The sequence below is a fragment of the Brachionichthys hirsutus genome, chromosome 20 (genome assembly GCF_040956055.1).
Source record: "Brachionichthys hirsutus isolate HB-005 chromosome 20, CSIRO-AGI_Bhir_v1, whole genome shotgun sequence".
Classification (NCBI taxonomy): domain Eukaryota; kingdom Metazoa; phylum Chordata; class Actinopteri; order Lophiiformes; family Brachionichthyidae; genus Brachionichthys; species Brachionichthys hirsutus.
The window spans coordinates 5,829,694-5,852,248 of NC_090916.1; positions in this window are offsets into that span (position 1 = coordinate 5,829,694).

The following is a 22,555-nucleotide window of genomic DNA, read 5'->3' on the forward strand; positions in this document are numbered from 1 at the left end:
TTTGGAGTGGGCGATCAATGCATTCATTAATTTCAGAGGCGATGTAATTATGCTCACCCCAGTTGATTATCAATCTACACGCATCTCGTGTCACAGCAGGGCTCCCAGAGGAAGATGGTGCGTTTGCTTTTACAGCAGAGGAAGCCAGTCCACCAACAGCACACTGTATTTTACACTCAGAGAGGAGGCGGGGGAGTTGCAGGATTCACACCGACTCCTCAGTCCCAGTAGACCAAAATTCACATTTTGTTCCTACTTTTGAATTTCTCTCCCTCTCTCTCTCTATGCAAGCATACCATGATTGACAGATGTGCAATGCGTTTGTTCTAAGTTTGGTCCAAAGGATGACATTTAGATTTCCATCTTTGTTAAAAGGAACAATTCGCCTCTGACTATTATGGAATAACAATATCATCAGAGCCTCATACACATATACCATTTAAAAGATAAAAGATTCAAACCCAATTTTTGAAATAGCCCCCCCAGAATATTAAAATGGGTATGTTGCAGCCAAAAGCCGGCGATGTTCAATCAGGGTCGTTTTGTGAGTCGTGGCAAAGACAGCATGCTCTCATGTGAGGCTGTGACTTATACGGGAGGCAAAGCGAGTGCGGTCTCCCGACTGAATGCTGCCCTGTGCTAATGCCAGGCTGTAAAAACACTGACTTGACAAACAAGCAAGCCCCTGTCGTTCTGCTGAGGGAGGGATGGGTGAGAGAGAGAGGAGCAGAGTATGAAGAGGGAGAAGAAAACGGGTGGGGAGGTGGAGAACGGCTGAAAAGAGGACAGGAAGAGGGGCTTGTGGCTTCGTTGTCTTTGTGACATGTGACCGTGCCATCCTTGTCCTCCTATGATTTAATACCTCAGATAACTACTGAGCAACTTCTAATTGTTGAGGAAAGTGGAGGCCAATGTTGTGCAATGCTGTTGTGTGACATGAGTGTTTAAAGCTGGCATGGGGGGGTTGATGACATGTACGATTATTTTCCAGCCACACAGCTTCTTCCAGCAAAAAAAAAAACCCTCAGAAGAGCGATTAACGATCTTCAAAGAAATAGAAACACATAAGACAAATTCTGATTAGCATTTTAACTCTCATGCATCATGATGTTAGCACCGTTAGCTATTAGCATGCTTAATGCATGAGGCCTCGTTAAAGATCAGCTTTGTGCTTCTTTGTAGCATTTGATGCTGACGGCGAGTCTTAAGAGGCCCGAACTTGGTTCTTGCTGAAAGGCTGTCATTTATGCTTTCAGTCCACATCTGTACTTCCACTTCCTTTGTGTTGTTTGCTCCATTTCCCAGGCTGACTTTGGACTGTTTCTCTGGACCAGATCTTTGTGCTACGAACCTGCATGAGTTAGGGGGGAAAATAAGAGTGTTGAAAGAGACCTAATTCCCACTGATACTTTACAGCTAAATATTTTTCCACTTAATCTTCTCTGAAGGGTTTCCTGGGAACAGCGGTGTAACACGGCCCTCTCTGCATTTGGTTTCTTATTTGTGAAAACACACACACACACACAACACAAAGCTGAAAATTGTGAAGCAGTTTGCGGTTGCTTTCAGCCTCAGCAACACGTTTACGTGTCTGTTCACTGAGAACTTCATAAACCCCAGAATTTCATCCTATTTGGCAAAAATGTGCTGCGCAGGTTTCCCTTCTTTTATTTACGACGCTGGGTAACTACGCAGCGGAGCGCTGATTTGCCACAAACAGCTGTTTAGCAGTAAAAGCAAAAGCACCCGTGGGACAGCGACTTACAAGAGAGCGTCAGCGGAGCGAACCGAAGAGAAGAAAAACAGACAGATGCCAGGAAGGATCGGGTCTAAGGGTCATGCAAAAGATGTGCCTGATCCCACCTTCAATCTCGGCAGCTTTTCTTTTGTTTGATGTCACATCTGGGCTAAATTTCCCCTCCTGAGTTGAGCAAAAAGGAAGTCTTGTGGGTATGTGGGAGGGGGGTTGGAGGGCCGCTCCTGCCTCCCAGGCTAAGGAGTGCAAATACAGAAGATCTATGAGTCACCAAACCAGGGAGTGAACAAATATACACAGGCCCTGAGTCTCATCACGGTGGATGAGAATGACACAGACGACTTATCAGCGGCAGTCATTCAGAGACGCACGTTACCGAGATAAGCAGGTAAGTTTGATCCTCCCTGCCAAAGAGTCGTCTGTGGCGATGATGTGTGGATCACTAAACACCATCATTCCCAAAATACAATGGTTACACACAACCTCAGACGAAGGCTTGTGATAACACTGTGGAGATGCCAAGCTGTTTAAACTCCCCATTATTCTTTTGACTGGGGAAAAAATGCAGAAGGAAAACACAAAGCGCAATTTATTTAGTGCTTTTTTGCAATCTAGCCGGTTTTTCTGGTGAAAAATTGAGCAATGTAAAAATTTCAAGGATGCAAACAGCTCAATTTCCCCATGAGGTCACTGCACATGAGTGTGTTAGTCCCATGATAGCTTGACTCATAATATGACTCCTCAATCATTGAAACCTGCCTCTAGAATTTGAAATCGCACCAGTATGATTAATAGTTTTATACTTTGTTCAATATTTCACTGATCTAGCTCCAAACATGTATGATTTCGTCTCTGGCACGTGGCATCCTTCCAGCCAGTGTCACGGCGATTCATCAAATCGTGGATGGAGCTGCCAACAACTGTCCAAAAACCACCTCATTTCACAATGTTCGACAAAGTCTAAAAAACATTATGTGTGCCTTCATCCGTACCAGTTCCAAAAACCAAAAAGGATTTTTAATTACGTTATATTTATATTTGTCAATGAAAGACAAAACGTTTTATATTGATTCCAATGCGAGCAGACGATGTCATCAGTGGTGACTGTATCTGTAGGAACCAGGGAGTCATGATAAACAGATATTATATTTGTTTTAGACCATGCAACAATTCTGAATTGAAATGAATGGATTTAAAAAATATATATATGTATGCACTTATTTAGGCATAAAGCCGCACCAACTAAAAGCATGCACACTGTTAGCTGTCCATTGCTGTTGCTCATTATACAGACACAAATAAATGATGTGATACTGTTTAAAATCTTTTTGAAAAATCAATAGAAAAACTACAACCACTTTCTTTTGCTTTTAATCAAATTAATAGTTAAATGAATTAATTAAGCTTAATAGAAAATGAGTGTTAAAACTGAATAGTAGGGACTGTGATCATTTTGGACATATTAATAATATGTTAGCACAGCATAAATATTTATTTTTTCAACTTTTAAAATAATATTTACCGGTAAATGCAATTATAGTTACAAAGTTAGTAATGAGTCATTTAGCTGATCATTTTAAACAAAGCAGGAGTCATCCCACGAGAAAGAAAAAGACGAGTTTATCGGACGCATGAATGGGCATCATAATAATGAAAATAAGAAATGTAAAAAAGTAATGAAAGATGATAATTATGAGCTAACTGTGGTGCCTGACCACCTGCTTTACATGTGGACCTTCCAGCTGTGGACAGCTGTTCCGAGGCTCAACAATCTGTGTTCTTCCTCAACTTCCCATTAACTAATTAACTAAGCCTTGAAACTCCAAAATGCCACGGTCCACCAAACTTTTTCTTTTCCTTTTTCTGTTTGACAGCTTTTCCCTGCAGCTGATTTATTATTGCATGATTTCAAATTACTGCTGAGTGGAAAATGTCTCAAAACAATTAAAGTTCACATGACCTGAGACGCTTTTTAATTTAAATTATTTTCACCAACGTTAATTACAGTTTAGCCTTGTTTAATTTCACATTGACAGATTCAATTCGTAATCTTGCTTACTTGTTTTAATGATCAATAAAATAAAGAGATCATCATCATAATTCTCATATTTATTCATATCATCTTTTTTTTTCTTTTTAAGTAATTATCCAGCACAGACACACACTCTGGAGAGAGGCATGGAAGTTGTTAATTTTTCTCTCGCTTTACTTCTAGACTCCTATTCTCATTTTTAGATTAAAACTCTCCATGAGGAACATGGAGAGTTTTAATTGCCTGGGTGGCCCAGAGACATTTTAGCTCCCAGTGTGTCCGACAGCATACATCCAAAAATATGTTTGAAAGGGCTGTATTATCAATTTCAACCATCCCTTTGTCTTTGAGTGTGGAGAATCCCCCTGATGCATGATGAAGAGATTGCTAAGCAAAAGAGTTTAACCCAGGCATGGGCAAACTCCGGCCCGCCGAACTTCTCCAAATTATATCAGCAAATAAAATGGTATTTAAACCTCATTCATTTCCCCTTTTCCCTGTAACGCTACCTTTAAAAGGCTAAATCCTTTCATGTAAAGGTTTTTACTTGTCATTTATATTAGTTCACACAAACACTCCATCCATCTGTTCCTGGTCCGGCCCCTCGGTCAAATTTTAGAACCCGTTGTGGGCCCGCGAGTCAAAACGTTTGCCCATCCCTGGTTTAACCCTTTACCATTCTACTTCCACTGCATATTTTTTTTCATCTGATATTAATATATGTACATTTATTTTTGTTGAGATAGTTCATCATCAAACAAATGTTTTTCAGGGTATCTACTGTAGTAACAATCACAGTGTTAGCTTTGGAAAGCTTTCCTTCAATTTACTGCTGTATGGTTTTAAAAGCTGGCAAGCGTTCATTTGCTCTTATTTTGGAATATTGCTCACAACTTGAAATACGACTCCTGACCACAGAAAGCCCCGCAGATACACAGATGCAGATGAAGCTGCTGAATGTGTTTTTCTAGTCTGCATTTTCATCACGTGCCGACAGCATTAGCACTTTATCTTTTGTTTACAAGATCCTCCAGTGCTGCTCAACATGTCGTGAAAAACATAAATGGGATTTGGCTAAATAGCATTTTTGCCCCATATGGCTCTGCTGAGGCAGTAGCCCCTTTAAAACAATCTGCGGTTCCATCTGGTCACTGTGGTTTTTGCCCCTTGCCAGTTTGTTCTCCCCGTTGCTTTCACTTACTACCGCAGCATGCCATCTGAGTTCGAGAATAGTTTCACAAAACATCCTGAGGGTGTCTCTTGGTGGACGCCTACGTGAGAATCGCTGCTCCTCTCGCCTTGCTCGGCCTTTATTGGCCTTGTCTCTTGAGTCCCGTGATGAAGAACAAAGCGGCTCAGAGGAAAAGAGTCAGCAAGAGTGGAGGAAAGTGAAAGGGATGAGTTTGGCGTGAGCAATAATATAAAGCACATTGATTCTGCAGGATCTTCTTCCATGGCTCATCCCTCAGAGAGCAGCAGATCACTCTTGTTCAGGTGGCATGGCGCCCAACCCTGGCGCCTGCCACCCTGCCCAGATTAATTGAAGCATGCTGTTGTAAATTAATCACATATGGCTAATATCCCCCTGCATTCCCAGGGTTTTGAGCGCGCTCATGCCATCTACCCTTTGTGTTCTATTCCGGGAACCAACAGCTTCACTAATGTTGTCTTATTCGTGAGAAAGTAGTCCATGAAAGAATAATAAAAAAAGAAAAGAAGAATAAAGTTCAACAGTAGCCAAGGTCAGGTGCTCATCACTCTGAGTTCACTGTAAAATTCATGACTTTCCCTTTTGGTTTTCCCTTTGTCTCTGTCCACGGTCCACCCTTGCTCTTAACGTGGCAAAAAAGCAGATTAATTGTGCTGTCATACAAAAGGTAGGAATAAGGCAGCGCACCTGTCCCGGGTGCCGCCTACTATTAAGACGAATTCGTCATAGTTTGCTCTTTATTAGTTATTTATAAGACCCGCTGCCCAGAATAAGGGCACTAAAAGAAAGGGACACAGTGAGCAGTCGCCAGTGGCGTTTTCACATGGACTCTCAGAAGGATTGTATAGGAAAGAGTGATAAATGTGGAGCAAAGTAACGTTTATGGCCAAAACCTGACAGGCAGCTTGTCCAGATGTGTTGTAAACACCACGCACAGTCGAATATATAGGGGTGGTCAACAATAGCTTTTAGGATGTACCTGAGTAGTCACTGTGTTGTTATAATAAAAAAAAAAACGATATATATAAAGACACAAATTATGACTGCATTTAGAAAAGAAGAAAAAGAAGAGAAGATAAATAGCAGCTGACGCTAACGGGAATAGCTTTGCAGGAATAAGGCACAGGGGAGATTTACCAATATAACATGAACCTGTCCAACAAATTTCATGCCGGGCCGGAGTGGTGGACGGGCCAACAATTTGGCCTTGCCATAGGGTATAAAAAAGGGGATAATGTATACAAACTAATAGGAGTAAATGTTCTGCCAGCAGAACTTTCTGGACATATAAGCCCCCTTTTCATGAAGATATCAGTTCTCAAAGTGCGCTCGGCCCAACAGCTGAGAACACCATTAAAAGAAGAGCGGACGTTCTACCGTGTGTGGGATTACTTTGTTCCTGTCAAATGACATTCTGGATCAGTGCAACACAGGCGGCAGGCTGAGCTAATAGCTGAACGGACTCAAGATGTCTGATAGCTAACGAGAACATGGCCTTTCACAAAGCCACAATGCCCTATTGGTCCCCTCTTATCATCCGATTGATCAGGGTGTATTCACTAACTTGGCAGAGCTGCTGATTGCATGGTTAGAAACGCAAGTAGTAGATGAATCAAGTTTGATATGGATATTATGTGGTTTGCTCAGGGGGACAATTACATTTGTAAGACCCCCCCCCCCCCCTTTTTTTTTTTTCTTGGGTCGGAACCCTTTTGGATTGTCACTTTGCATTTACTTAAAGAGGTAAAGCCTTTAAACTACGGCAATAATGGAAAGCATGCTTTGGCGGTGACACCCCGACGATCTGTATCGAAGCCATCTGGAAAATAAAAGTACCGGCCTTTCTTTAAAAGAACGCTGGAAGCTGCTAAATCCCCGTTCTTGAATTTCCACATTACATCCTGTGTTTTGATGCAGCAAGTCGATGAATCAGCTCATGCAAATGTTCTATGTGATTGCACTTCAAATGGCTCGAGGATCGCAACGTTAAATTTAGATAACCGTAAACTAAACCCTTGTCTATCATTGCGGTTGTGCTCATCCCCAAACGCCCTCACATTTCCGCATCTATATGCAAAGCCAGATGTTAGCGGCACCGTCCTGAGTCTCCCTTTTTGAATGCACTGACCTGTTTTTATTTAATGCAACACTGATGTACGCAACACTCACACTAAAATGCTGTGTTTGGACTCCCAGCATGCACTGCCCACACAGATTTGTCTTCCCGATCCACTTGTTCAACCCGCTGTTGTGATTAATCATGTGGTTCTGGCTGGATTTACGATGGTAATCCTCGCTGTCAAGGAAGGAGTTTGGTGGTCTGGCGCTTCAGCGTTCGAACATCGTCTGCGATGGTTAAGCAAACAGGTGAGGGGCGGGGCATTGCAGGGTTTTGTAGGTGGTTATTCCTCACAGTGAGCCTCATTGTTCTCCTGCCGACCTTCATCTAGGCACTTTTATTTGACAGGGAGCTGCTCCCCCCCCCCACAACAACCAATTTCAGGTGATGTCCCTTTGCAGCTGCCAGAGGTGATGATTGTGACCGTCACGAAGAAGACGCCATCTTCCTGTTGTATAAGAGTAGAAAACAATAGCAGGAACATGTGCAAGTCAGAGAAGGGCAGAAATTCCCCATCCTGTTACTTAACACTGCTAAGAGCTAACAGATATTTCTCATGACTATCTGCTTTCCCCTGAGTGTCAGGTATCTTCTGGGGAAAGTATCCAGATGCCTCAGAAAGGTAGTCGGAATGCAGAATCTGCACATGGAAGCGTTTTAGACGACTGCAGAGCGACGGCCGCGAGAGAGATGTAAGACGAAACATTGCTCAATGTCCCCTTCAATGTATCTCCTGCAAAGAGAGTGTTACCACATGTTTGGTTCCCAGGCTATCTAGACCCGTGTGTGTGTGTGTGTGTGTGTGCATACGTGTGAGTGGGGGGGTTACAGAATAGTACCTGCCGTGTCGTAGCATGGGTTGTATAGAAATACGCCCCCGGGACTTCAACACAGGCTCAGGTCCAGCTCTGCTGATATGTTAACAAGAAGAACTTGTTCTTATCAATGGGGTGCTCTATTCCTGCTGTACACACACACACACACACACACACCTACACACATGCACACATACACACGGACATCAACAGAGTCAGACAAGAGACAGACAGAAATGCAAACACGAAAATGCCAATAATCCCACAGACAAATGTCCATAAATACAAACATGAACACACACTGATCAATAGACACTTAGACAAATACACGAAGTGCTATCAGAGGCTGATAAAGACACACACAAATAGGTAGAAACAAACGCACCCCACGAGATACAAAAGAAGCGCTGACATCAGGAATGCCCCCAGATCCTCATCTGATCACATCACACACACACACACACAAACACACAAACACACACTCCCCTAACAGCAGGCATTTCAACAATTGTGTAATTTGCTAATTACTTCAGCAAACAGAAGATGTATAATTGGTACACAGCAAATACTTGTATTTGTTTTTCCTATAAGCACAACATGGTGATCACTGCTTTGATGCACACAGCAGTCCCCTCCCCAAAAAAATCCATGTATTGCATTGCTGTTGAGACCAGCAGCACTATCACCTCTGAAACAACACCTCAGCAGTATTGATGCCTGCGGTATCGATAGGGCCGGACCAAAAACACAGAAAACAATGCGAGTTGATCGAAGACCTACGAATCCCTCGTGTCAAACGGTCTCCCGGTGATGCTTAGGCTCTTCTGGGTTGTTTACAGCTGGGACTACTTTAATAAAGTGTCTGCGTTGTGCTTGTGGTGGTGCAGATTTAGCTTTTGACTCGATCATCCATTCATATAAAAACACTCACATCTCATGAAAGAAGGGAAGGATGTGAATCTGGCTGCTGAACGCTTCACTGCATTAGTGTTTTTGCTGTTGCTCGAAATAACGCTGAGGGGAGGCGGGGCTCGGATCCAAGCGGGAAGGTCAAAACAGGCTGTAAACCCGAGCCAATGAGCAGGAAGGCTGTAAAATACTCCGCAAAACTGGAGAGTCAGAGGATGATTAACAGCATGTGTGAACATCCAGAGGGTTTGTAGCGTGTCAAACTGGCTGCAGTGTGAACGAGAGCAACAAACGCAGGAGAAGCTTCAACAGGAACCCTGAGATCACTGATCACGGTGGTCGATGAGAGTAATGAGGAGGAGCCGAAAGCTCTCCCGCCTCCTAGGTCGCTGCTCCTGCCAGCCGACGGGGGGGATTGCATAAAAATAAAGAAATGGAAATTAAATTGTCCTGGAGGCGGTTTAATTTTAGCGATGGTCTTGATTAGACTCTGGATGCAGGAATTTATTAAAGGACACCTTGACCTTTGACGCATAGTTTTCATTATTTTAACTGTGCTGTCAAAAATTCGAGCTTCATGTTATCGTCGGGTTCTCGGAATTACACGGGATCTCACTAACAACAGGGAAACAGTATCAGTGCATAATGAAATTACTTTTGGTAATAAAGCAAGCAATGATTCATCCCTGTTTCGTCAGCCGGGCCAATTCCAGCTTCTATTAATGCGTTCTAGATTATGGGGTTTTCCAAAGTAAGTAATAACCACACATAAAAACAGCCACTTAAATATTTTTTGCTGAAGTTCTTGTTGAACATATTTAGCTGTGACAAACTCAATGTAGAAGTGCTGTGTCACAAGCTTATGGAAGCACTGCTTTACAGAGACTCCGATGGCTGAACAAGGACTACAGGTCTGGAGTTGTGATCAGCCTCCACCAACTCGCCATTCTTGCTGGAAAAATCTGCAGTGCCTTTGCCACAGTTCGACTTCTCTTTTACTGTCTCGCCTGCCTTTGTGCCTTTCATGCCAGAAATCACAGAATTGGGTTGTTTTGAGAAATCCATTAAAAGCACAAGACGGCATGCACCAAGGCACTCCATCACCCTTAAACAACTCGGCTATTGTATTTTTTTCCCCTCTTTTGACCTAATTACGCAGCTCATTTTTGCATTTAATGAGGACTATTTTCACTTCTGCTCATTCTGAGCACTTTTATGATACGCAGCCTTTCAGTTCTTAAAGTGTTCAGGCTACATGACAGTAAGTGGGAGGCAATTACTTGCAGTTGCTGCATATTCCAGTTCAAATTTTATTGTTTTGCGGCGTTGATGTGGGTGCGATAATGTAAGTATCAACGTCTTTACAGTGTCGGCATTCGAGTGCGGGGGGGCCTGGTTTCTGGGATGTAATAAAACCAACATCAGCCTTTTCTTTTTTTTTGTTACTGTGGGAATACAGTGGTGTTATTTTGTTTTACCACTTCAACTTAATTTAGGCCTAATTTATGGAGAAGATGGTATTTGCAACGCCAGCATCCAAATGTACTCCTCAGCCCGAGCAAATAGAAAAGCAGCAAAGAGAGAAAGAAAAAGAGTTTCAAATGAATTGAAGTCAGCTGTTAACTTTTGTATCAAATGACCTTTAAGCTTCCATCTTTAATTCAGTACATCTGAATCGTATCATCTGCAGCCGCGTCGCTATTCGTCAGAACCTTGACTCGTAATAACTTCACAAAAGGCCAGGCAGAAAGGCCGCTAACGCCAACATCAGTGGCATCACATCCGTGGATGCTGTTCGAGGTCACTGGAAGCTCGCTGGAACGGGCATGGCCTCCATGATGCTAGCATTGAAGCTAAAATAAAGCACTGGTGAGACGATGTCATAAAGCCAGCGAATGCATCGTCCTCTGTTTTTTTCTGACGTTAACGGATTGAAAGAGCTCGGAGATGTCGACTTTATACTTTAGTGCAATGAGTGTGGTGACAAATCTGCTGTATTGATCTGCAATTAGAAATCCAGACATATTTAAGATGTTGAAAGTAATTTGCAAGTCAAGGGTTAAGACACGTTTTAATTAAATAAAATTAAATGAAAGTAGATAAAATAAATAATTGATTTTTGGGTAGACATATTAGATAGGTAGAATTGAGGGGAATTACATTTTTATGCTCTTACTTTTCATTATTTGGAGCATATTTAAAGTTACCAATTCAGGAAACATGACTAATTAATCCTAATGTACATTTATTAAATAAATTATCTTCTCCATTGCTGGTCTGTTAAAGTTTTTCGTCAGGGAAATCCCTCCCCTTACGCCTGCACTACTTGTGGGGAAAAGACCCCTAATTTTGTTTTCCTTTGACATAATTTAGATATCTCTGCAGCAGAGTAATAAATAGGAACACACAACGTTCCCTCCACTCCGCTGAGCTCCCACAGCCCCCCTATCCTGTGTGTGTGATCCAATTTCTGCCAGACGGACGTGATCCTTCCTCGGGCTCGATCAGCCCGAGGCCGCCAGGCTGTTTACACAGTGGAGTGAGAATGAGGGATTTCTAATGACTCTGCACCCTGATAGTCTTCCAGTGGTGCCCAAGGCCTCTCGCCAAGGACCTTCAAACTTGACACAACTACTCATCAAGCAGTCTCATAATGCTGGAACGCTGGCGGAGCGCAGGGGGGGCCTCCGAGTCCAGGAAGCCCAGACCGACGAGCAGCTGCAGCTTATAATCTGATGCTCTTTTTTTCTATTCATTTTGCTCTCAACTGATATTTATTTTGCTTCATTTCACATTTTAGACTCCGATCTGATTCAGAGGGGAAAAAATATCATAATATCCCACCTCTTTTCGTAATATTGTTAGTGCAAATATAAACCATGAATTCTGAGTGCCAAACTATTAACGATCCTCTCTGAGAGAGTAATTAGCGGTGAAGCTGTCTGGGGGGGTATTCAGTGTCCTCAACATTTTCTAATTGGTTTTCAGTCTGTTTAAGAAAAGTGGCTTAAAACTGTGTGAAACTGAAGGTTGTTAGGTCCAATCATGAACTTTATAAAGATCATTAATGATCAGTTTTTAGCAGATGTGATTATTTCCTCCAGATATTACCATGAATTTTGTTCCCATATTAATGCTACAATACAATTTCAGAATAATCAGCCCAAGCCTATTTCTCATTGAACAGTGTTTCTCACCTCTTTGTAATTTTGTTGATTTATATCTCCGTTCTTTTTGGTGCAAACTAATATATTCCTTAAATCGGCAGTAAGGTTAACAGACCAAAATATTTCACTGATTTATTTTGCATATATTGTTCTTATAGTGTACTTTGTTTTTTTAAGTTTTGCTTTTTCTGCCTGCCTGTCACTGTGTGATGCATTTTCATTTAATTTGACAAAATAACAGGCCTTATTTTTGTTCTATTTTTGTTTTCGGCATGTCTTTGAAGAGTCCGGGATACCTCAATGATTGCTAATCAATCAGACAAGTTCACCACTGAAGTCCCTCTTTGTATTTCTGAGGATTTTCCATTCCTTACTTTTTATTTTTTCGCCATTTGGTTTTTTTTTTCTGCGCCTGATAGATGTTACTATGATTGACAGTTACTCTATTCTTTGGATTAATAATTTTATCTTATTTTAATGCTCACTCATTATAAATTTAAATCCCTCCCGAAATCTCAAGCTTCTCTGTTGCAATCTATGACTCAAAGCTTGGTCTCCTAAACCCCACTAATGATGGGGTTTAAATAATCATTGGAACTGGCCTTTATTAGTCATGATTGTTGCATAAATAGTTAAATGTAATGCTTTCATTCTTTTACTGTCACTGTGTGTAGCGTGTGTGTGTGTGTGTGTGTGGGGGGGGGGGCTCACAAGTCCCAGTCAATGTTATTTTGGGGGTTGGTAAGAGTATTTTGAGAAACCCCACTGTTGAGTACTTACATTTAAGTTTATCCAATACTTGAACTTTAGTGTCATTTTAAAATCATTTCAGGATTTTTGCTTAATTTGATTGTTGAATTTTCTGCCGTTCTGACAACTGGCAAAATGTATCAATTGTTTAGTCTAAACATTAAAGCGTCACTCCCACAAGTGACAAATTCAAATTTCCAGTATTTGTCCCGAGTCCCCTCACAGGGGAACTTACAGCTTTGTCTCATACATTGGACTCCTCTAAGTGGAACTGTAAAGGCTGCAATGGATGCGTCAGCCAGCTAGCTACCGCTAGAGCCGCTTGTTATATATACTTCAGCGTTCATCAAATAGCGTAAGCCTCAGGAGGTACATTGATGCCACTTTGGTTTACGCGTTTGATGGCGTCTGTGGACCTGAAGCAGCATAGAAATGAGGGAAATTAACAAAAAAAGGTCAGTCCCACCATTTGTTTCATTTAACCCGCATCAATTCTGAAACCGGTTACATTTCTAGGCCTATTACCGTCGCCTCAGGGGAAGTGGGTGTAAAGTGGCACTGCGAGGCCGTAAACCTCGTCCCTGTGTCCCTGAACGAACGGTAGGACATCAGAGTGGAGAAGGGCGGACGCTGAACCCATACTGTCTCGCTGTTTGGTCATATTTCCAAGGCGCAGTCATGGGATGAAGCTGAACGCCGCTTCCTTTGGCGTATCAGTGTGTCAAAGACAAGCACAACTCCAGAGACGCACAGGCATTCAGGCTTCCACAGATTCTCATTGTAACTAAGGTTCATCACCTCCATTAAGAAATGCTGCAACTCATCCTTTCAGGAAGGGAATGAAAGCGCCCCCCCACGCACAGCCCCACAGCTACATTTCTGCTTTTCATCTGGGTGTACTGAGACATGCACGTCTTTGCTTCCTATGACATTTAAGCAAAGCAAAACAAATTCCATCCTCGAGTGAGTTTTCAATGCGCAAGACAAAATGTGTAAAAGTACAATCGGAGTAATCAGAGTGTAAAAAAAATAATAAAAGTCCAATGACAATAAAATAGAGGGAGGAAGTAGGAGAACAATGCAGTCCCTCAGCAGCTGGTGATGAAAATACATTCTGAAGTATGATTCAGAACAAATGGAATGTTATTTTTATTTTTAAATAAACCGATGCTACTTTTACACACTTCGGTCCAGTTAAGTTAGTATTCTCTATTGCGTGATCCCCCCCCCCCCCCCCGTGCTAGCAACACTTGATCTTCTGTCCTCTTTCTTTCCCCAACGCCATGCGGGACACAGAGACACAGCACGGTTGGAAATGGATAATGGATTATAAATAGACAATAAGAGGGATCCACGGTAATGACGGTGGCGAGTGCTCTGTTGAAAAGCACGATGTCACCACAAGCTAATGCTACACTATGATGCAGCCTGGTGCACAATCGAATGCGTTGAGGGTGTTAAGTCTATCAGCCTCAGAGAGCTTGAAAGGGGGGGGGGGGGGGGGGGGGGGTCGGGGTCAACTAATGGGACCGCTGCCATATTCCCTCTGACTTTTTGGAAAAGAGGCTAAATCCTTTTTTTTTTTTTTCTTCTTCACTGTCTCTTCCTCTTTCCTGAGGACTAGGTTAAAATAAATACAGCTCTGACAGACCCAGATGGGGCTCTGGTCATGCAAAGAGATGAAGGAGAAGGAGCGTAAGCAACCAGCCGACGCGTTCGGAGCCAACACAAACCGACTCACATCTTTGGATCTTTCAATTTGCCCGTAATAAATTGCAGCAGGAAGTAATTGCATTGCTGATGTGCTGAGGGGGTTGAAATTGAAACCTGTGCAGGGACAGTGGCGTGCACTCAAACAGGACAGCACCGCACAGTCTCGCCTTTGACTCGAAGAAATGGAAATAATGTGCGATTCCTGAGTCTCTCTCTTTCTCTCTCTCACACACACACACACACACAGGGCCATAGAAAATGTTTTTAAAACCACAGATATGCCTCGACATTAACTTGTCAAGTCACTGCTTCAGCTTGCATATTATCTCACAATGGAAAACCCCAATTGACAACAGCAGCAGCAGCAGCTTCAATTATGGAGGCAACAAAACAGCTCTCAAAGAGAGACACGGAGCTGCGACTTCAAACAGCCACATGAAGCCATGCTTGAAATATAGAGGCACGCAGCGCCTGTCCTTCGGTGATGCGACCTGGGTTTGTCGCTGCAGTCACACTTCGCTGGCCAGCTGAGCGGCGATCAGCCCTGCTTGGTCTGACTGCAGGTGCCAGCAGCGATGCGTATTCGTGCTCCTCTGCGCCCATAACGGAGGAGCAAATGTGAGCATCAAGGCCCAGACGCAACGAGACGAAGGCTGTCCGAGTAGAACCGCAGGCTGAAGCTATCGGGACTCCAACCCGAAGTCATGACCAGAGAAATAAGACTTAACTGAGTATGGATTTTCTTTTTATTGTTTTTTGCAGGTAATTCAGTCTCAGCTTGGCCTTAACTCTTATTCTGTTACATTCCCTCACGCTCCCTGTTCTGTGCTCCATCTTCCTTTGGTTCAGTTGCTTTTACAAGAGAAAAACAGACATTTGCAACTTTATAAATTGCATTCTATCAGTGTTACGCTTGGTATGAGTAAACAGCTGATTTTAAATTAACGGCAACCTATTTGCTTCGCCTCCAGAAACAGAAACATCTTAACCCCGTGTTAGCAGAGACAAAGGATAACGGTGGGATTGTCAGAACCTTGTTTGCTCAGCGTGCGCGATGGTATTGGATTACGCTGTGCGTGTTTTATTGGGTGATGGACAAATACAGACTAGCAGAACAATGTGTGGGCAGACAGACACTGGGCTAAAAGCCTCCATTCATTCCTGAGTCATGTTTCACGGGGCTGCAGTGTCAGGTTGGACCCTAATCTCCTCCAGATGCCCTCACAGGGGAACAAAACGCTCCTATCAGGACAAAAACAGGACGCAGAGCCTTGATAAGCTAATTAATTTGCAAGTTTCCGTTGCCGTTGTTTAAAATCTCTTAGCAACTTGTATCCTGTCCTTCGGTTTCCTCCACCCTTGCTTCCTAGCCTTGATCAAAAGCACGTCTCCTTCCACTCATCTGTCCTCCCTGTACGGCTGTCTGTTCCTTTTGGACGGGAAGAGCAAGGGAAATATATGCATAACCCGTTGCTGACACGCCGCCTTCTTTGATGTGGGATTCTCAAACAGATGCCCCGTCCCGTCTCTCCAACGTTATTGGAGATATTAAAGTGCCGCACAAACCTGTCTCACCAACTGCTTAATACACACACAAAAACCATCATTTGCCAAAAAAACCAATTCCATTTCCTGCCTTGGAAGCGAGTTTCGCAGCCTTCCCCCTGTTGTTCTGAGAGTAAATACATTCATAGTCCAGGCGCTGAAGAACAATTGGAGGCTTGCTGGTGCAGTCGGAGCTGATTGTTTCCAATAATGAGCACTTTAATATGGTAATCTCTTGATGTCACGGGTAGGGCTCGATATTATTACATCAATCTGTATATAACAATCAGATATGGGATTTGTCCCACTGAAAGCTACAAACCAGAGTATCTGATGAACTGAAATCAGTGAATATATATTTTTTTGGTTTTGTTTAATAGATTCCTTTAACCCTTATGCGGTGTTAGGGTCCGTTCGGACCCGGAGTTTTTGTTAACACCAAATTAAGATAAATAAATAAGCACGGCATAAGGGTTAAAATGTATTTCACTTTGTGCTATCTCAAATGTTGATTGATTTTATCAGTGTTAGGCCCCATTTATATTTTCGATGAAACTGAAATTGCTCCTCGGACAGGTGCTCTGCCTCAGGTAATACAGCTTGAAATATTTTGGACCAAGATTGACATCGGTGATTTAGCACGCCTTCCTTCATCCCTTAAATAACACAAAGTTTAAGGTACCTCGAGGATGATCTCAAGTTGAGACATGTCATCACACTTTTTATTCAAATAGTCTTTTGACTGTTGACACTTGATGGTAACGGCAGTGTTTTACACTCCGGAACCTCAGCTCAAAATTGTTAAGCAATTAAGTGTATTTAGCAAAAAAAAAAATTATTGTTTTTTATTAGATCAAATGAAATCAACTTTGTTTGACTGTTTGATTTCATCCGTTCATTTAAGAATAAGATCTAATTGTACTCAAACTTATCGCAGGCACAATGAACCACCGATAGAGCCACAGCAGCGTGATGCATTTCAAAGTCTCCCTGTCTTTGACAAGAAATGCATTTGTCCTTGTAAAAAAAAAAAAGAAATCTGTAAGTACACATAAATAAAATTTACAATCCAATTGCATATCTGGAATCGAGTCAAACTTGTAAACACTGGGCTGGATGCAGGAGGAGAAGAGATAAGGAGATCTTGAAATATTTAGGCCAGTCAAATAGAGGTGTGGCGAGGGACGGACGGTGTGGCTCTCGCTCGAGGCTCAGGTCTGTGAGAAGGTCATGTGAAAGTGGAATGTGGCTGAGCTGGACGCTTGCCAGAGGCTGTTAGAGTCATGAGATTATTTTTTCTTTAAACACAGTGAGGACTGCATGTCACCCAGGAGAGAGTATTCCTCCCAGTTTCCATGCAGTCAAGGTTATTTGAATAATTTGGTTTGTGACACAAGGCACAGAAATCGGGAGGGTTTTTCTTTTTTTCCTTCTCTGACGATGTGTCATTTTAATGAACCTTAACAGACATAATAAGATTCCGGCTTTTGAATGCTAAATTACGGGATAAACAATTACTCAGCAATCACTGTGTAGCCTTTGAGATGCATCACTCAGCAGGCAGCTGACAGCGAGTGCTCAGTCAGCTAAGCGTATGCAGAATAGGGAAATAATGGCTGAAAGCACTGGAGGAGAAGACCCATTACTCCCTGCATAGAAGGGGAAAACAAATTCATGTAGACAGATGAAAGGAACATAGGAATAAAAGGACATGCATCCACATATGAACACACTCACTCCCCAGTGAGAGAAGTGCAAGTCAGACGTCCAACAGAGCCTGTCTGATTGAAAACAAGACAGACAGCTAATCCTCAGCCTGGACAGAGATGTTCGGAACTGTTTTATTGCTTATGAATCATGTATTAGGTGGTAAGCAGTGCATATAAGCAAAAAAATATTACATTTGCTCCCGTAAGACAGGATTATTTCATTTCAGGATATTATTTGTGGCAGATTTTATATGAGAAGGTTTAATAAAGGAAAACTTTAAGGTGAGCAATAACAGGAAATCCAGGGAGTTGCATAATGCTGTGTTGTGTCGCTGATGTGTTGTGTTACCTAGACCTTTAACCCAACCTGTGTGCGGGATTGGAGTTCAGGTACTGCGAGAAGACAACAGGCCGTGTGCTGGTGAGAGAGGGAGCGAGAGGAGTGAAGGGATGTGTTATAAACAGGAGGCATAGAAAAAGATAGAGAAGTGAAAGAGAGATTATTGCTCAAGTCACACGAAGGTTACATTCAGACTGGCAGCCAAAATGAGATTTGGAGCAAGAAACATATAGAAGTCATGCCGAAGGTGGTTTGAAATCCGACTCAAATCGAATTTTAAAAGGTTGAGTCAAGCCACTCAAATCAGATTTCAAATTGCCCCATACGTCACTCGCAAACTGTAACACAGAACACATGATGGTGACTTCACATCTGGACGCAGATGTGACACGACCTCGATCTGTAATGTAAAAAAAACTTAAAACCTGTTTACGTTATCATATAGTCTGTTAATATGATGCATATGTATTTTTGCTTTTATTTTTTTAACAGTTATGTAATAAATATGTGAATAATGTTACACATATAAGTTTCAAACGTCTCCATTCTTCTTCCAAACTGAAAAAGTAATCCCAATAGGTTTACAACGCCTCAACACAAAATGCATCTTTGCTGTAAATAAAGGATTTTGGTCCTAAAGATAAGACTTATGAGACAATTCTGCCTTTATGGGGTGAGAACATAAAATTTAAGGTAAAGGGGGGGGCGGAGGTGAGTTTGGCAGGATCCCGCATGGGTCGACAGCGTGAGGCCTTCTGAGAGTTCAGCGTGGTTGGAGGATGAAAGCGGCGTTCTGGGTTGTGTGCTGTGCTCCCGCTGGCAGCTGCTCTGTCTGGCATTTGCCGTCGTTTTTTTGGACGCTTTCAGAGGGATCCAAAGCAAACAGGAACGGCCCTCCTTCCAGACCATAAACCTTGTTTGTCAGCCGGCTCACCCCGTGTATTCTTAGCACTATACTTCTCAAAATAACATTTTCTTATCTGAGTGGAAAAAAGTCTGAACCTTTTCAAAATTTTACGAAAGTTTGTCTTAAAGCGGAACAAAACCTGGACTATTAGTAAAAAACAAACAAACATTAAAACGATAATCGCAGGACAGATTTTAATCATAACACAATAATGACATATTAGTGGACACATCCACTTCAAGCCTCTGATTTACACGTGCAAACTGAACTGTGTACTAAAACACGTCACCGATCTTTCTGCCGTACTATACGGAATGTACGTCTGTTCAGCACACGGTGCTCACAAAAGTCAACATTTTGAGCCGAAGAGATTGAAGCTCAGCACAGATTATTACTGTACTCCTAATAAAAGAAGGAGTCAACTCCTGTCAACTGCTTGGAAAATGTCAAATGTCCTGTTTCACAAGACATTGAGATATGGGGAATCTATAATGGAAACAGTCCTCCCTGCCTCTCAACGGCACTGTGACATTCACACATGTGACAGAAACACAAGATCTGTTGCTAAAATAAAGCGAATTTGATTTATATCGTGCCATTTACAGCCTCTACCTGAGATCTTTGATATGAGGGAAGCCGTCTTTGCTCTTCACAAAGACGCCGGGAAGACATGGCAACTCGCCGCTGTCATGTCTTCCCCATCGCACATTGAAATAACGCATCTCAATCGTACGCCAGTCTAAGGTGTTAATTTGTTATTTATCGTGGCGGTTTCTGGGTTTTAACCATACTGTCAGGTATAAATGTTTGTTTAACGGTTACGGGCTTTCTTTATCCTCAAGTGCTTTGAATTGCAGAGTGTTTTCAGAAAAGTGTTAGAGCTGCGATCATAGCTGTGATTCTTTATTTATTTTTTTATTTTGTTCTGTAAAGACCAATCAAAGGTGCCAGCGGATGAGATGAGGGATGAGAAAATGCGTTTACCTTGAATTACCGAATAAAAAAACATCTTGGAAGGTGATGTATGGAAATAACAACTGGTCATCTTTTAGAGGTCAGAGACGAGGACATTAGCTTTGTAAGGGCCGTCTGTCTTTCTGAAAGACAGGTCAAACATAAACACAGTCTGAAGGGTTAGAAGTGGGAGATTATGAGGTTTTGTTGAAAAAGCTACTGCTGGGATTCGACGCGAGTGGCGCTGAATCGGTCTGTTTGACCTTCAGACACGTTCGCTGCTCCTACATCATGTTTTTAACATTAGTCCGCGTGTTATTCTTCTGACGCGCTGAAGCCATCGACGCTAATCTAATGACTAGACTCTAAATGTCCAGGTAATATCGCCAGAAAATATACGTTTTGTAACATTCTTTCTGAATTATTGAATTATGTGTTTATTTTAAAGAGTCAGTAAGAATTTGAGCCGTGTTGGCAGAATGGAGGCTGACTTGCAGATGTATATACAGGGCCGGTTTTTTTTTATAGACACTTAACTCCAATTAACCTTCATTCTCCTATTTGCCTGTAATCATATTATCCTCTGGTATTTGAGTCTATTTTTCTTTCATCCGAGGGAGGCTCATGAGCTACGTGCCCGGAGAATGGCGAGGCAATGCAAGAACAAGCTTCTCCTTGTGCTGGATCCGTCAGTCATGGGTCTGCTCTCCCTCTCCGGTTCCCCCTCAAATCTTTCCCAATGCTCTCCACACTCCCTTTTTTAGCCCTCTTCTGCTCCCTCGCCACAGACCTGAGCTCTGCCCTCAGGCCATGTCAAGCGCCAGACAACGTCTGATTCATGCCTGCAGCTCGCTGCCGCGGTCAGCTGACTCCATAGCACTTACAGGATGGGGCTTGTTGAGGGATTCATTCACCGTCCTGCCAGGGAGCTGATTGATTAAAGTATTATGTAGGTGTGCCCAAATAAGAAGTGCGGTTTAAATAGCTGTATAAAGGCTTCACGTTGTAGCATTCCAATAGCATCCGACTTTATCTTTATTATGATTTATTTGATATATTCAGAAATCTGTACCATTAATGAGGTGATTTTGGTCTTTATACAACAACCATGAAAAGTATTTGTAACAGATTTTATGTAATTGGGGTTTTCAATGTTAAAATGTCATATTTTTTCCTTATTCCATTCTGGATCCGATCCAGATAAAATTCGATGGTGAGATAGAGGCCCCCACCCAACATGACCGTATCAAATTCCATCAACGTCGGTCAATAATCAACCGAGATACTGAGGAACACATTTTGAAGCTCCATTGATCGTAATGTTAACGGAACTTAGGAATCCAGGATCTCTTCTGGATCGTCACCACAATTTAGTCATCTGTTCCTGGTAACATTCCCAACATTTCCTGAAATGTTCATCCAGATCCGTCCAGAACATTTTGAGTTATCGCTAACAGACGGACAGACAGGCTAAAGCAGGCGATTGCATAACTGCCGCCTCACCTCACCTCGTAACCACCTGCCTGTCGCCCAAAGCAGAGCTCTTTTTCACCACCTCAGCTCTTTTTGCTCACAAAAGATGGTTGTTGCCCCGTTGCCCCCGCTGACCCCTCTGTGACACCCTGTGTCTTTAGAGCTGATGCATAAACGATGACACGTTAAATTTGCAGTTATTCTGAAGGATTTTGCCTCAGTAAAGGTCAATGTTTTAAACTCGGCTGAATGTATTTGACAGCTGAGGCTACGGGTTACTTTTCAGATGTGTTTCCACATGCAAAATAATAGGTGATGTTACGGATTAGGAACAGGAAATTTATTACCTTTTAAACAATCATAAATTAAATATTTGGTCTACTAAAATATGGGATTAGTCATGCCAACATCTGTTTGATATGGAATTTAGTTGGATGAATCATAAATCACATTTGGGCCACAGCAAGGTTGTTGAGCTGCATGGACTCTTTCACCAGAACCCACAGTTCTAGTCCAGACATAAGTCTGTGGTCGGGTTTTCCCAATAAAATCATTTTGAATCAAGGATTCATCCTTTTGTCATATATATTTATAGCAAGTGCTATTAATTTTGATGCAAAATGAATTTTTTGGAAGAAGTTATTTAAAAAAAACTAACAAAAAGACACAGAAAGAAACAAAACCCTCCAATAGCGCTTGCTTCATTAGAACATTAAATGTTAGAGGTTATATGTAAATGCTGGAGAGATGTTTGCTGCTTTTCTTCATGGGTTGTAAGGTTTACTCATTAATCATGTCCATTGGCAGTCACAGCTTTGGATTTGGCATGCAGGGAGTGAGTTAAATAAAGCCTGTGAACAAAGCAGCTTTGGTAATTAAGTGCATTCAAGGTAGAATTGCCTGGCAATAAGGCAAAAAGAAAAAAAAGCCAATCATTTCCTTTGATCATGGGGATGTCATTATTTCCCAAGAGGCTGTGTGTTCGTGTGTGAGGAGCAGATCCATTTAAATAGTGAGACCGCAGCAGAAGAAGCTGAAGGTAATCGCTGCTGTTTCACCTCACACTGTTCTATATTTATTGCTGGAAACAATCACAATTATTTTAAATTGCTTTCTGCTTGCATAGAAAAGAGTAAGCGGCAGATTCAGGTTACGT